This window comes from Podarcis gaigeae (genome assembly GCF_964106915.1).
Source record: "Podarcis gaigeae genome assembly, chromosome: 12".
In the NCBI taxonomy this organism is placed as follows: domain Eukaryota; kingdom Metazoa; phylum Chordata; class Lepidosauria; order Squamata; family Lacertidae; genus Podarcis; species Podarcis gaigeae.
This window is the reverse complement of record NC_139688.1, coordinates 18,188,307-18,205,807: the sequence shown is the minus strand read 5'-3', so window position 1 is coordinate 18,205,807 and position 17,501 is coordinate 18,188,307. Positions and strand designations below refer to the sequence as shown.

The window sequence follows — 17,501 nt, the reverse complement described above, 5'->3', positions numbered from 1 at the left end:
TGCTTGGAAGGAACTTTAAATATTTCATCATATCCTTACAAATGGATAAACTAGATTTGCCTGTTTTGTTGACGGAAAGCCAATTCTTGCAAACCCATGGGAATATTTTACGTAAGTAATCACACTATCAAGTTCAAGTTAATAAAGTGTTGTTGTTGTTTTTCAAGATTAGGAAGCGGAAGAATTACCGTATTTTTCGCTCTATAACACGCACCTGACCATAACACGCACATTGTTTTTAGAGGAGGAAAACAAGGGAAAAAACATTCTGAATGAAACAGTGGATGTATCATTTTTGGGCTTCATGCTGTGGCCACAGACATGTGATCTGATGGTGAATTTGGGATGACCCAATGCAAAGATCCTGAGAATCCCTGTGGATCCATGCTCTGTAACCACGTTTTTGCACCATTGCAGCCCCAGGCAACAGTGGGTGCGTGATTTTTTTGGTGTAGGCTGTAGCCATGGACATGCTATGTGATCTGATGTTGAATTTGGGGTGACCCAATGCAAAGATCCTGAGAATCCCTGTGGATCTATGCTTTTTAACCACGTTTTTGCACCATTGCAGCCCCATGCAACAGTGGGTGCGTGGTTTTGGGGGGGCAGGCTGTAGCCATGGACATGCTATGTGATCTGATGGTGAATTTGGGGTGACCCAATGCAAGGATCCTGAGAATCCCTGTGGATCCATGCTTTTTAACCACGTTTTTGCACCATTGCAGCCCCAGGCAACAGTGGGTGCGTGATTTTTTTGGTGCAGGCTGTAGCCATGGACATGCTATGTGATCTGATGGTGAATTTGGGGTGACCCAATGCAAAGATCCTGAAGATCCATGTGGATCCATGCTTTTTAACCACATTTTTGCACCATTGCAGCCCCAGGCAACAGTGGGTGTGTGATTTTGGGGGGGCAGGCTGTAGCCATGGACATGCTATGTGATCTGATGGTGAATTTGGGGTGACCCAATGCAAAGATCCTGAGGATCTATGCTTTGTAACCACATTTTAAGTGGGGAGGGAAGGAAAAACACAGAAGGGACAAGGAGCAGGAGAGGGGTGTGCAGAGAAGCAGCTGGCTAAGAATGCAGGAGAGGGGTAGGGAGGAAAGGAAGGCAAAAGTTTTCCCCCACCCAAGCCAGCCAGCCATCTCTCTCTCTCTCTCTCTCTCTCTCTCTCTCTCTCTCTCTCTCTCTCTCTCCCTCCCTCCCCCCCCCTCTCTCTCCCTTCCCCCCTCTCTCTCCCTCTCCCCCAGCAGCACCAGAGCTTGCCTGGAGGGGAGGGGCTTTCCCTGCTCTTTGTTCCGTTTCAGCAAACACAGCAAGGAAACAGAGAAGGGTGGGCAGTAAGACCCTGAGGCAGAATGCAGGAAAGCAGCCGCTTTCTCTTTTCAAGTTTCGCTTCTCTGTGCAGCGTGCAGCCCCGCGATTTGATTTTTGCTTGATTTTTCGGCTCCAGGGACCACACATTCGCTCTATAACACGCACAGACATTTCCCCTTCCTTTTTAGGAGAAAAAATCTGCGTGTTATAGAGCGAAATTTACGGTATGTGACTGCCAAATCTTAAACCCAAAAAGGGGTTTGAAAATAGTAGAGCAAATATATCTCATCCCTCAACTCCGCCCAGTATTTTGTGATCATATATCCAAAGAGACATCACACAGATGATCAAATAAAAAATGGTCCAGGAAAAATTAAGCATATCTCTGAAAGTGTCCAAGGGTTAACTCCACAAAATACCTGAAATATAAAACATTCCTAACATAACAGATTATAGTAATCAGGAGTAAAATTGGCACAGGTTACTGATTTATACAAATTAGGAATTCTCTCCCTGTGCTGACTAGAACAACGCCCCGCTTCAGTGTGGGTGGCAAATAAGTATCTGAAGTTTCTTCAGGTGCCAGTTTTGTTTTTTTGCTAGGGCTAATATTCTTCAAGATATGACAAATCCCTCATTAACCAGAGAGTTACTGGGTGATTTCCTTTATGAGGCAATTACTATTGTGACAACAAGAAGTCATTGAGAGTACAAAAGATCCCTTTACCAAAAAAAAAAAAAAAAGCCTTGTGGAGTCACTTAAGAAATAACTTTGTAGCTTGTGCTTCTGTTTGGCCACTGTGAGAACCAAGTGCTGGAGGATCACATATACAGAATCATAGAATTGTAGAGTTGGAAGGTACCACAAGGGTCATCTAGTCTAACTCCCTGCAATGCAGGAACACACATTTAAAGCACATTGCTTCCCTCAAAAAATCCTGGGAATTGTAGTTTGTTAAAGGTGCTGGGAATTGTAGCTTCAAGGCAACAGTTCTCAGCACCTTTAACAAACCTCAGTTCCCAATATACTTTGGGGGAAGCTATGACTGTTAAAATGGTATGAGTGGTTTAAATGTAGATGTGACCTATTATTGCTCTTTTGCACTTATTTTTCCAAGTTGGTAGTTGAATACATACAACACAGAATTTGACTGATGCCTATGGAAGATGCCAGTCTAGTTTTGTCAAGGTAAGAATATTCTTAATAACTGGACCAGTTTACTTGGAAGTACTGTAGTTTCCCAATGTGTTAAATGTGGATACTTCCAAAGACGTTGAGCTGGATTTCAGCCAGGGGTTTTCAGGCATGCTTACTATGAAGCTTTTACATATTGGGATCTATTGACAATTGCCTACTGCCAAAAGGCACTATTTTGGTACCAGTGAATGTTTCCCACAAGTTTGGAGAAATGATGACGGGCAGAGCCAGCAACTCTCAAATCTACAAACACACGCAAAGCCCTCTCAGACTTGGCTGCTTCTCTAAGGTCCATCTGGGTATGTGGTCTGGCTGGTACCACTGATCTGGGAAAGCTTGGGTGGAGCCAGGACTGTGTTGACCAACATAGTGCCTAATGTTGGCAGACGTTTCTGGGCACTTAAGCAGTTTGGGAGACAGGTCCATGACATGCATTTCCCTCTGGCAATTTGGTGAGTGGCCTGAGCTGTCACTGGCACTGCATCTTGCCCCCTGTCCACTGGCAACAGTTCATACTGTATTATATAGGAATATATAAATGAAAGTATGGATGCACACTAATATTAGTACTTATATTAATGCAAGCATAGTTATTTAAGTTGTAGATTTAAATGATTTGCCAGTGGTCTAATACTTGTAGTTAGAAGTGTGTTGAGCACACTGTTTTTAAACTGAATCCAAGGCTTTCTCTTCCAAAGTGAGCACCTCAGGAAATCAGGAGGAATTGCTTCATTTACCACAGTAGCATTAGGGCTTGTTGGATAAATAGCCTTAAGACCCAGAGAGTTCTCCAATGCTATAGCATTGTTAGATTACAGTACTTCAATCTCAGATCCTATTCCTCAAGCATGACTTTCAAGGATTTGTAAGAGGGCTTCTTAGCTGATTAGGGACTTCTGTTTGCCTAAGATTGGGGTGATGCTTGGGTAGAGACAACGTCTCTCTCCTATGTTTGAAGTGATTCATAACTTTCATTGACAGAATTTCTATAATAGTTTGAAAGAGTTCAGAAGGCTGTGACAGAAAATGAGTAGGGAAGAACTTGACACAACTTAAGTCAACATCTGAACTCTATAGAGTCATGAATCATTGGAAGAAGCTTGGGTTTTTAAAAGGGATGACTGTATTTTACTAGCAAAATTCCTGCCACTTTAATTGAAGGGGTATTTGTGGAGGGAGGAACTGTCTGCATCAGAAACCTAGCATTGGGTGGTGGATCACGGTTTACATAGCTTCCCTATGTACATGCACTTTGCAGAGTACAAGAGGAAAGATCTCTGCACTGAGAAGCTTACAGTTTGTCATTTGACACAGGGAGAGACAACAGAGAAAGAGCCAGGAGTTTGGAGAATTGATTAATATACATTCATTTGCTTGTATTTAGGCTTAGTTACATAGCAGGCCTTCCTCAACCTGGTGTTCTCCAGATTTTGCAGAACTACAGCTACCATTATATCCAGTGCTTTTTTTTCCTTAAAAAAATGTTTAGGGGCACTCTCATTTTCCTGCTCATATTGAAATGCTGCTCCTCAATGAGGCCAAACTTAGATTCACAAAATGTTTAGGGGTATGCGTACCCCTGTGTATCCACAGAAAAAAAGCACTGATTATATCTAACCATTGACCATGGGCCATGCTGTGGCCTCTAATATTGTCTAACAATAGATGTATTGTCTAACAATATCTAGAGGCCCCAAGTTGAGGAATGCTACTGGACCAGAAGGACAGCATTCAGATAGCATTGAATTCTATCTTTCTACTGTTCCTTACCTGTTAATTTCCATGTTTTATGTGACCTAAATGACCTTATGTCACATAATGCAAAATCCACTTCTGGAAATCTAGCAGAAGTTTAGTGCTCATTCCCATGGTAATTGTTTCCAGAAAGAAAGAAAAACATTTGCAATCCTGGAACCTATAATTTCTCATGAGTTTTGCATTGTTAATTTCCTGCAGTTTTCGTGAATTAGTTTCCTGCACTGCTCATGTAATGAATTTTTGGGTGCTATTTTGACATACTGCATGGTAAATCATGGGGGGAAAGAAACGTGTGTGTGTAGAAAGGGTGAGAGAGTTGCAATATGTCTGATGGTGTTAATTGTTGTGTCACATCACACTTGCAGGTGTGGATGAAATGTAGCATGACATGACAGTATATCGTCAAAGAGCCACAGTTCTATAGCACAACAGGTACTGCAGTATAAATGGAAGATTAAAAATCAGGGCAGAAGGGCTAGCATTATAACCAGTAAAACTACCATAATAACCTCCATGTCTGAATGCAGCTATGGTTTCATGAAGGTGTTCTGAGAAGCAGTTCCTAGAATAAGGAGCAGCAAAAGGGAAAGAGGCATGTGAGGAAATCAGTTTTGTCTAACCTCCCAACCTAGGGCCTTATAGATCTTCTATAGTCTCAATGTACTTGCAATACATGGTGGTCTCCTTGGAGTCTCTGTACTTATTGAAGTCATTAGAACAGGACTGAAGAACAATTGCCCAGCCTTTCCCAGCCTTGTGCTCTCCAGATGTTTTGGACTACAACTCCTATCAGGCCTAGCCTGTATGGCCAATGGGAGTTGTAGTTCAACATCTGGAGAGCCACATGTCCCCTCCACAACTTTATAGTATCATAGGAGGATGACTAAAAGGAGGGAAATAGATTTACACAATAACATGGCCAAGCATGTGCTCCTAAAATTTATTGAGATGCTTTTTGCGGTCACCAAAATTTGAACCACATATCATTTCCTGTGTAAATATTGGATCCAGAGCAATATTCTCTTTTGCTCACAGAATTAACATATTGTTTTAGGTTGTAAACAAGTGGCTATGTGGGTAGGTTGTTCTTGGAAGAACACCGAGGAAAATTAATTCTCAGAGGCATCACTAGGATTTACTATGACTTTCCAGATTGTTAATTTAGTTCAGTAATTGTGCAGCTACTGCTCAGTTGCTGTACCTGATCCAGAATGCTTTTCTCCAATATGGCCTATTGTTGTATTTTCCCAACACAGTAAATGCAACTCCTTTCCTACCACACCCCTAATCCTACTACATCAATTACAGCTCAGAGTACAGCATGTATCACACACAGCCAATGTCTGTAGGAGCGTGACTAGTAACCAACACAACTACCCAACTCCATCTGCACCATTGTAACTACTTTTTGCAAGGGTTACTTTTGAATCCTTTATTGAAACAGTTCCTCCACTCTCCTACTTTATAACTCTAAATACTTACCTAGCTTGCTGGTTTCTTATGTTTCTTTTTCCAAATTAAACAACACGTGACTTAACTCTCATAACTTATTGGTGGGACTAATTTAGTATTAAGATTACCATGCTCTATTTGGAATGGTCTTTTGTGTTTCAGAATTGGAATGATTATTTTGTTTCTATAATTGTAGATTCTGTTGTTGTAACCCACCTTGGGACCTTATGGTAAAGAGTGGGTAAGAAATATTATATATAAGTAAAATTATTTATTTGTACAAGCAAGTATGTCAACATCCCTTTTCTATGTAGATGTACATTTGTACATGTTTCTGTACATATTTTTATTATTTATAATTAATGCATATTATTAATACAACTATATTAAATTGTTTTTTTCATTCTTTCCATAATGTATACCCTACATTACTAATACAAATAGGCACTTGAAGTAGACAATTTCAGCAAGAGTGGCTTTTCTTATCCACAGAAACACACATTGTTTTGGGTAACTTTTCCTTTCCTTTATTAATATATGTAGCTTTTTTGAAAACACACATACCAGTATTCTTCCCCCCTCTCGAGCACACATCTTCAGGGCTGGAGTAAAGGGCATGTGACCTAGGCAACTGGCTGGGCAACTGGGCTTGGGGGGATGCTAAGTTCAAGCCTCACCTGTTGTGCACTATCTACTTAAGTATCCACGCAACAGGTGAAACAATAGTTGAAACAGTTCATCTTCATTTCAAACTGGCAAAACTGACTTATTTCCCCAACACTCTTTCTTTACAATGTTCGTTTGGTGTGAGCATGTGGTGCTTTTTAGTTTGCAGGAAAACAAATCATACCAGTGCTCATTCACAAACACCATGTGCATGAGTGTTTGTGATTAGATCAATAGTTTGGATCCAGACTTAGCTGGATTTAGGTCGCACTAAAATCTGTGAAAGAGCAGATGAATGTTCAACTTTCATTCTAAAAAGTAAATCTGTAGCTCTTTCACTAAGGAAAAAGGTGCAGGCAGTATTCTACTTAATTCCTCCCTGTAGTGTAATTAAATGACTTTTAAATAACTTTGAACATATCTGGCTACTATGGAAAAGAAGGCAATACTCCTGTACCTTTAAGGGTTGTGTAGAAGGATTTCAGCTGGTGTAGCTTGTCAGGCAAGATACACCTGCTGAAACGCCCTCTTCTATATCACCATTAAATATGTAGGGGCTCCACCTTCTTTTTGCATCTGGCCACTGTAACTGGTAAACCTAGATCCATATAATTTATGTCTTTGCTGCCTTCAAGGGGTTTCCCAGGGCAGTCCATTGCATATCTTCTTGGAAGTGAGTCCCACTGAATTAAATTGGACTTTCTTCCAGATGTGTATACTTAGAAGAGCGCTATTCATTTGTCAAGGGGCAGTGATATATTATTAAGAACTCACTTCTTCAGACCTGTCCCCTTCAAGTAAAGGTAAAGGGACCCTGACCGTTAAGTCCCGTCGTGGAGAACTCTGGGGTTGCAGTGCTCATCTCACTTTACTGGCCGAGGGAGCAAGTGTTTGTCCGCAGACTGCTTCCAGGTCCAGTAAAGGGTAAAGGTAAAGGGGACCCCTGACCATTAAGTCCAGTCGTGACTGACCAAATTGTGAGAAAACGATGTAAAGAAAAAATCAGAAACAAACTCTAAGAAACAGAGACCAAGAGAGTAAAAAATTCTATTGAATTATTTTCTCTTTTACCATTTTGTTTTGTTTTGCACTACATTTTTTTGTTTCCCCACCATTATTTGGTATACAGTATATCCTTTTCTTTACCACTCCTCTTCACCTTTTATCCACTGTCGTCATCTTCCACCCATCCTGTCTTTTCAAGCTATAGTTTTAGCTCTTGAGATGCAGCAAGAAAATGCAGTGAAATAGGAGACCCCTTTCTGCTGAGCTAAACCCCATTTGACAGTATGTCATATACTGTAAATACATCTGCATTTTGCAGAGCATAAGGAAGACGTCTGACAATAAACAGAACAAGATAAGATGTCTGAAATGCAATATTTATGTTGTATGATTCAGCTTTTAAGTCCTGCCAGGCCTGCATTTCAAAATGTGCTCAAGTCCAAGTTTACAATTCTTTCTACCCAATATTTTAAAAACGATGTGTTACCAGTTTTGTTAATGATGTTTTGATGTCATAGCACATTTTGGGTTATATCAAATTGCCTTCCTCCACTTATAAAAGGGTTTTAGATACAACTGAAGCTTCTGGGAAGGGAATAGGAAAGAAGGTGATTTTTGCACATTCCATCTTTCTCCTGTAGCCACCCCTGCATAACTTCCCAAGCAGTTCTAAACTTTAGAGGATGGGGTGTAGCTTAGGGGTAGAGCATCTGTTTTGCATGCATTAGATCCTGGGTTCAGTCTCCAGCACCTTCAGGTAGGGCTGGGAGAGACTCCCTGCTTGAAATTCTGGAGATCTACTGTCAGTCAGTGTGGAGAATATTGAGCTAGATGGGCCAATGATCTGACTTGGTATAAGGCATCTCCCTGAGTTCCTAGGATCTCCCAACCTTCTGGAGCAGATTTGGAAAGCTGCAGGGGGGTGCAGATGTGAGTGGGAACCAGTGAAAATTGCCTTTCTCCCACTTGTGGAAGACTCTGATAGATTGAAGAACTGTTCAGGGAAGATGGGAGTTGCAGTCCAGTAACATCTGGAGGGTTACAGTTTCCCCACTTCTGGACTACATAGACCACTGCTCAGACCCCAATGTTGCATATTCCGTGAGCTGATCTGCTTTGACAGCTACCAAAAAATAGTTGCTAGCATTCTACAGCAGAAGTGAGCAGACTTCTAGACTCTACTTTGTGATTTCTTTCTTCTTTTCTTTTCCTTTTTTATTATTTTTTTTTTTACAAAAACCCTGAGATCTGTTAACTGGAGCCTGATGAAAAAAGACATACCTTAAGATTGTCAGAACTCAGAGCCCAGGAATTTGTTTTGAGTATGAGAACTAAACAGAGCTCACTGTCCTTCCACATGTACAAATCTCCACTCCTGGTTACCTCAGGCTTTCTTCAGTTCACTAGTATAATTTAGAGCAGGATGAGGAGAACATTAGCTCATAAGAAGAGCTCTGCTGGATCAGACCAGGTGCTTATCTAGTAGCTAGTAGCCATTGATAGCCTTATAATCCAAGATAAGAAGAATAAATTTTTTACTGCTGTTGTTAAAACACAGTGGCAGAGTGTAATCAAACAGTGCCCAGGGCGGGCACTGAGTGTGCTCCCAAGGGGACAGGATCTGGCATGGCCTAGCATATCACACACACACACACCCCAGATGCTTCCCCATGCTACACCACTGGTTAAACGGTTGGGAGTCAGACATCCTTGCCACTCTACTACAAATGACTCAGATATTTGCTGGTCGATCCTGATCACCTTCTCTACCCTACACTTGAGGAATGCCACAGAATGCTAAGAACCATGGGCTGTCTGTAGTACTTGAGTGGCGGTAATTTTAGCACGGATAAAAGGTGCCAGATCTCAGAATGTAAATCTTTATTGTGTTTCCCATTCACCAGTTTTCGTAACATTTCTGTAGGCTCAGCATCTCTCTGATTAACACAGTAGTTCAGTGGTTACGGAATCTATTTATATATACACCTAGTCCCTGAAGTTGTTTCTTGTTAATGCTGTTACTGGGGGTACTCTATCCACCTCTATAAGCATGCCCACACATGCACCTGCTGATAAATGTGTCAGAGCAGCACATGCATTTTCAGTATTTATTTATGAGCATTAGTAATGCCTGTAAGAAGACTGAGCATCAAGCTATCTGAAGGAGCCAGATGAACTGGGGACAATGTGGCTTTATCGTTAAGGAGGTACAATATGACAGTCCTACTCTTCTCTTGATGAGTTTTTTTAACAAACACAGTCAAATCCTCTATATCCTCTCAGATTCTGTTTGTATAGAATGAGAAATTGATGCATTTCATTTGGGAGGGCTGGGAAACATTGCATTGATCTTGCACTATTAAATATATGCTTGTGCATTACGTAAATATTAGTTACTATTTAAGCCCACTGTGCACCTGTAGCGTCAATGAAGGGAAGCTTTATTGCCCAATGTTGGTCCACTGGCAATAACAAGTCTCTTGAGTCTGGCACAATAGTTTGTTTCTGGGGATAATATTTGGATATTATGTGGTATAGTAGTTAGAGTGTCAAACATTGTCATGGGAGGCCAAGATTAAATACACACTCAACTGATTGGGTCACCTTAGGCTAGTCACCATCTCTCTGTCTAGCCTACCTCACAGGGTTGCTGTGAGGATAAAATGGCCATGTACACCAACTTGAGCTCCTTGGAGGAAATGCAGGATATAACTATGATAATAAATAAAATCAGCTTGGGAAGCTGATTTGGGAAGCATTTACCTTTATTAGAATGGGGGCCATCAAGCTCAAGTTGTATAGTGCAACCTTGTATATGTCCATTCAGAAGTTTACTGTCTTTTCTGGGACTTACTCCTAACAGAAAGTGTGTTTAGGATCTCAGACTTAATAAACTTAAGTCCTTATATAGTGTGCTGTGATTGAAACAATTTGATTGTAAAGTTTGCTATCAGAAGTTTTAATTGTTCTTCTCATTTTCTCTTTCTCACAGATCATATCATGATTTCGGACTCACTATTACAACATATCATGATTCTATGTGGCAGTAAGCAATCATAGGCTATTAATGGAGTCCTCCAGCCTTTCTGGGATCTTTGTTGTAACAATAGTCTTTAAACAAAGATATTTAAACTGTATATTTATATATACAACTCACTACATGGCATAATTGTTATATTATAGCCAGGTTTCTATTTGCTCAGTGCAAAATTCTGTTTAAGTGCAAAAGATGATCCACATTCTGTATATTAGCTGAATTCTACAACCTGTGTACTTTATGTAAATTAAGCAATTTTGGTGTAACTTAGTATACAGTTTGCAAGCATGGGGACAAGCAAGCAGAAAATGTTCCACATTGGTGCTATTTAGAAAGCACTTTTTAGTGTGTCTTTTGAATTCTCAACCATCAAGTGTTTTCATAGGATGTGATGATTACATCTGTTTTGAGGATTGGCATAGTGAGTAGTCTATAGATTACAGTGATCCAATTACTGTACCAAGACCACATAGAATGTTAGGGGCCCACTCATTGATTGAATCTAGGCATATTGCCTTTCATTTTCGTGATTTAATTTCAGAACCATACTTAGGTATCTAAAGACCTTCTTTTGCTACACTTAATGCTATTTCATGGTTTCTCATAGCTCATGCATGGAGCTTTTTTGGAGACCTGTAAAGAGCCGACCATTCATATAGACATACGCAAACCGAACCAAATTGTTAACAGATGCAGTAATATAACAGCTCGGCCACACTGATGCTTGCAAAATGAAGGGTAACGACAGAAAAGGAGAGCTTGTTATTGTCTTTTATATGAAACCCATCAAAGCAACTAATGACGTGTGTATATTTTTAACCCTGCTTAGGGGGGGGGGGGAATACAATGTGAAGTTTAACATTCCTACAGTTTAACATATAGCTAGCTTTCTTTTCACTCCTAAATCTCTCCATGCCAAAACCATACTTTGTCCCCAGACATTTTCCTTTTTCACTCTATCCTATAATTCTCTAACCACAAGGTTATAAGAGTTCAGCTCCAGCGAGATTAATTGAAGGCTGCAGACCTCTCATCCACAGGAGCAGGAGCAGGAGCCATTTTAATTTGAGGGCCCTCTCTGCTAGCTAGTGCAACACCCACAGTTTACACAAAAGTCCATTTTATAATGGTTGTCACACCCCAATTACATAACGCCATTTCACCAGGCCTAGCAATGAACCCAGTGGTAATTAAAGGGGTCTATAATTCCAAAGTATCCAGCTTGTTTTGTGGAAATAAATTATAACAATTGCTTAAATCTGTGCATTTGGGATGGACATGATGCATTTTGTTTGAGATGATAGACAAGATGGTGTCCACCCCCATTCTGTGTATAGAAGTTGTGACTGCAGGACTTAAGATAATAGAGTTAATTTAGGGAGTGATGGGCAGCAGGCTATGTTAGAAGTGTGGGACAGGCTGTATGGCATATACAACTCTGTCAACCAACACCTCACCACCACTTGTCACCCCAAAGCACTCTGTGCTGTTGCCCAGTGGGTCTCCAGGAATATTATAGTGGCTGGGAAAACCCAGTCAGATGGGTGGGGTATAAATAATAAAATTATTATTATTAGACATCAGGGAGTGGCAGGGCTCTGAAGAGTATGTGTGGTGGAGGCACGGGACGAGGAGAGTGACCTAGGTGAGGGCACCAGTGATTTGTGGAGTATCACGCCACCCACAAGGAGCCAGGGGACGAGGGAGAGTCAGGGCAGTCTGAAGCAGAAAAGTGAAGAGCAGTGATGACTTCAACCTATCAGATGAGAGTATATAAGCTGGAGGAGGAGAGAGGTCCCACTGTTGCTGCAACTGCTCCATATGGCCCAGATGAAACCCTAGCTCATGATTACGCATATCTAAAAGCAAAGCCAGAAAGCTGAAGTATATTATTAATATACCAACACCATATGGAAATCCTGCAGTCCTGTCCACATTTTCCTGAGAAAAAGCCTCACTGGGCTAACCAAGAAAGCACACAGGATCAGGCTGCACCTTTCCAAAATGCCACTCGAACACAATATTTTTCTCCCCTCCCCCTCCCTTAGAGAGCTATAATACAACCACAATGAAAGACAGAAATGGGAACCTGAAATACAAAGCGGCAAGTTATTAGACTTGCTGAAGGCTAAGTAATGAATCAGCTCTTAGACTTTGGGAGTGCCTGGCTCCAAGCTCCAAGAACACAGAGTTAGAGGATAAAGTAAGCACTAGTTTTGGGGGAAGAGCCAAGAAAACAACACATGGGCAACAGCATGGTTCTCAGGCCAGGGCCGTACAGCCTGACTGAAAACACATGATCCAAAATGAAGAAAACAGAAGCACTGCCCAGAATAATCAGTAGCATTTAATCCCACAGAATAAGTAACAAGTAATTTAAATGTTCTAAAACCTTCCAAGTCAACCTGGGCATCACACCATTTGACCTGGAAACTCTGTACTAGTAGGTTGTGATGTGCTAGTGATGAGGAAAAGCACTATGTACATATTCAAAGGAATTTTGCCACTATTTATATGTCTCAGATACTCTGTGCCTTTAGCAACTGTATAATAAGTAAAGATTTGCCAGTGAATGTGCATTAGTAAGAAAATATTTACATTTAATTTATGCCTATCATGCAACCATTAAAGGCTCAGCACCTTGTCCTGGGAATGTATGTATTCCGTATGCAAATGATTTAGCTATGGAAACATTAAATTTGCTTCTGCTATTTGGTTCAAGCTTCTTGGTAAAGGTAAAGGTACCCCTGACCGTTACATCCAGCCGTGGACGACTCTGGGGTTGTGGCACTCATCTCGCTTACTGGCCGAGGGAACTGGCGTTTGTCCACAGACAGCTTCCGGGTCATGTGGCCAGCATGACAAGCTGCTTCTGGCGAACCAGATCAGCGCACAGAAACACTGTTTACTTTCCCGCCAGAGCGGTACCTATTTATCTACTTGCACTTGGCAAGCTTCTAGTCCTCACCAAATGACTTGGTGTACTTGCTCTCATTAAATGTTCTCCCTCTTGTTTGTGCAGGTGCAATTGTGGCCTTTAGGAAGGCTCCCATTGAAGACCCACTTCTCGGAATCTGACCTGGTGCCTAAGGGTGAGACAAAGCCAAAATGAAGAGCTCCTGACTATTTGGAGCTACGCAGCTAAATAAGAAGAAAAAAGTGCTTGCCCCTACAGAATTATGACAAGTCTCAACAAGTGAATAGTGACTATGGGCTGTGGGAGGAAGAAAAAAAAAAGGAGCTATGAAATTAACACATCACATCCTGACCTCAACAAGGAGAAACAAACCTCTGAAAGGTACAGACATTCTCATTCTAATTAATCACAGAGAGTGCCAGAGAAAGAATCCAGAGCCACCTGATGTGTGTAAAACGTTAGTTCTACCCAAATGACAATGCAGCAGGTGTGTGCATGGGAAGGCTGAAGGCAATGACTTCAGAAAAGGGAGAATGGCTTTTAGGAGATCTGCCTCAACCTGTCTCAATCCACTCTTGAGAAAGAAATGAATGGGCCAGGGCCTCGGGTGTTGGCACAAGGCAATGTGCAAGTCAAGGAGCAGCAGCTCAGAGATGGCTTAAAGCCACCTTTACATCAGTTCAGTTCAGCTGGAACTGGAAATTGCTCCCAACATGCATTGGCCGATAGCTGCCAAGGAGGTGTGAAAATATCAATAATTACACTTATATAGACATTTCAGATTATTACCTAGTTAAGCCTCACTGCCAACCATTTGTGTGGGGGTAAGAAGGCTGTTGTTCATATTCTACTTATCTTTTAAAGATTTGCTAATGTCAAGTTAAGGAAAGATATTCATCTGTTGAGGGCCCATTTCCATATAATATTTTATGTTCCTGCAATGACTTCTGGATGCCACCCTAGATTCTTGTTGAAGCCTGTGCAAGGGACTATGCCTGGAAATGTTACATGGTTACCTCATTCCGACTCAGCCCTTGTCACACACATTACAACTTCCTTCCAAATGTTAATGTGGAAGCCCTAAACAATAAATCAAAATCTGAACCTCCAAAACTGCCAAACTGAAAAATGGCTAATTTTATCTTCAAAACCAACTGACACCACATTAATATGGCCTTCTTATATAAGTAGAGCTTCAAGCAATGGAGATGAACCCGTGGTCATCCAGATGATATGGGACTACAACTCCCCTCATTCCTGATCTTTGGTCATGCTCATTGTGACTGATGGGAGATGGAGTCCAGTAACATCTGGAGGGTCAAAGGTTCCCCACTCCTGAGCTACAGACTCTTCCAGGGGTAAAAGCAAGAGCACAGCTATTTCCTACATGAACAGGGATGGTCAACTTTCAAGGGGGTGCTCTGTTCTCCCGGCAGTGGTTCACTATAAACTCAAAAGAGTCTAGTTTCCATAATAAAATGATGCAAATATATGTAGACTGGTTGACTTATTAGATAAGGAGGAACCTCTCTGCTATTGCAGCTGCCTTGGAAAAGGTGGAACCAGATGGAAAGAAGACAAAGTGCCTACCAGAGAGGAATGGCAAATTAAGCAGCTGGAGTATGCCGAAATTGCAAAACTGACTGGAAAGCCCAGGAACCAAGAAGAAAAAGACTTTAAGAAAGAATGGGAAAAATTCACATCTATTTAGGAGACCACTGTAAGCAGATAAAAACACTAGCAGGATTTTAATAACACTTGTAATGTAACAAACACTGTGGATAATATGGAGAGATACAATTTATGGCCTGTGAAATAAAATGCAGTTGATGATGTTGACAATAGGACCCATGGAGGGGAGGGTGGGAAGTCAGGAGATTCAGAGACCTCTCAATATATGGTTATGTATTTGATATTGTTATAACTTCTTGTTTGTAAAATCAAATAAAAATTATTTCCAGGGGGAGGGGGGGAGCTGCACACAGAATCATCTCTGCTATTGTGTTTCCACCATCCCTCACATTGTTCTGACTATAGTTTGGCACTCGCAGGGCAAAGATGTACAGGTCAATACCTGCATGCAGAACTGTTGTTAAAGATATTGGGGAAGATCTGCAAATAAAGTTTGCAGTCACAAAGGGGGTGGGGAGGCAAAACCAATCTTGCCATCTTTGTATACCTGCAATAAATCATTTTCTTTGCCAGTCTCATATCAAGTAGGTGGCCAAACTCCCACTCGTATCTTTTGAATCCTTCAGAGATGCAGCCAGCAGTCAAAATTCCAAGAGAAAAACCTGCATTTATAATATCCTCCAAATGCAATTTTTGGACAACATCCCCGTCTGAGTTCAAGAATGGGGTGGGATGACTTGGGCTAGGCTGGGCAAAATAATTGGATTGACATCTGGACATTTGCCACCTTACAAATCATTTTAAATACAAAGGGGGAAAAACAGGATATAAGAGTTCTGAGTAAGTTATATATTACCTCTGCGAAGCTTCTGCTAATGTATCCAAGTGATAGCCGACAATGTTAGAAGTAGCATGGGCAGGCTGGTTCATACTCCATGGAGGAGGGAGCAAAATATGGGGAAGATCTGGAACATGGTTGCTGGGTAGGAGAATTTCTCCACATAGGCAATGAGTACCTCCTAAAAGCCATGCTTCTGGATTCCTACATAAAGAAAGACTTTTGTAAGCATTCATAGACAGGATGTGTCATATAATAACTAGAAGTCTCCCAAGCAAGCCTCTAAATAGCAATAAAACAGCATAAAACAATTTATGTTTTTATACTGTTGTAAACCACTGTGATATGTTTTTATGATACAATGGTATATATTTTAAATAAATAAATAACTAAAATCTGGGAAATGATAACCATGTACAAATTCACTGAAGAAGTACAGCAAGCATAGAATTACAGAAGATACTCTGATGGCATATTTTCTGCTTCTGTTCTATATGAAAGCCAGTGAAGCTTCTGATCAAATACTGATTTGATCAACTACTGTACAGGGTTTTTTCTGACTGTGCTGCGGTTTATATAATTTATACATCCAAAGTCTCTCCATAGTTAGCAATAATGATTGGTTACTACATATAACCCGTAAGCCCACTCATTATAAATTAAGGTGTGTAATTGGCAATTTTAAATTATTGATTTATTTACTTTCTCTTAATTTATAACTCTCTTTTCTTCCCTCCATCTGCTCATAATAAAAGATCAAAATTCATGTCCAGTTAAACCAGGAGCCCTCTGGGAATAAGGGTTTTACAAGTCAGGCAATGATGGGGCATTACACACAAAATTCCCAAAGACAATAGTGGTTAGCAGGGCTTTTTTTCAGCCAGAACTGAGTTCTGGCACCTCTCAGGTGGGTGCCATTGCCATTATAAGAGAACAAGGGAGGTGTATGTGGTGACTTCCGGCACCTCTTTTTCTAGAAAAATAGCACTAGTGGTTAGTGCTTATAGGAACTGGGAAGGAAGGAGGCAAGGAGACCAACAGTAGGGGGAACCATCTTCTGGCTGGCAGGTGGGGTGGGTTGAAGACAGGCTGAGGGTTGTTGGGGCAGTGCCCCATTTGCCCTAATGGACCAGGGCCCAGGGCCCAGGGCCCAAAGAGAAAAACAATGTTAAAATGTGGAGTATTTTACTACTATGGGTGCATTCAGATTATTATTGTGAGGATTATTGCATTAGTTTTCCTAGTTATGATGCTATTAGCACTTCTGTCCTAGCTTCAAATGCTCTTTTTACATTGCAGTACCCATTCTGTTCTGGAACTATGGATTATTTATGTCCTGCTAAATACAGTGGTACCTCGAGGTACAGACGCTTCAGGTTACAGATGCTTCAGGTTACAGACTCCGCTAACCCAGAAATAGTACCTCAGGTTAAGAACTTTGCTTCAGGGTGAGAACAGAAATCACGTGGTGGCAGCAGGAGGCCCCATTAGCTAAAGTGGTACCTCAGGTTAAGAACAGTTTCAGGTTAAGAACGGACCTCCAAAACGAATTAAGTTCTTAGCCCGAGGTACCACTGTATCTGAGTGTGACGTGACATAACAGCTGATGTCACCAGATATGTCACTCCCCACTCTTAATACACTTCTGTGACATGAAAATCGGGGGACTGTTGTTA

The 17,501-nt window shown here is 41.1% G+C and overlaps 1 protein-coding gene across 2 annotated transcripts in view; it reads right to left on the bottom strand.

Moving 5' to 3' along the window:
- Nucleotides 1-17,501, bottom strand: part of PARD3 (par-3 family cell polarity regulator) — a 563,676-nt gene that overhangs the window by 544,646 nt on the left and 1,529 nt on the right. For both annotated transcript variants that reach the window (XM_083704625.1, XM_083704626.1), the window contains exon 2: nucleotides 15,844-16,029. The gene's annotated coding sequence lies outside the window, so the exon portion shown is untranslated. The remainder of the gene's footprint in view (nucleotides 1-15,843; nucleotides 16,030-17,501) is intronic.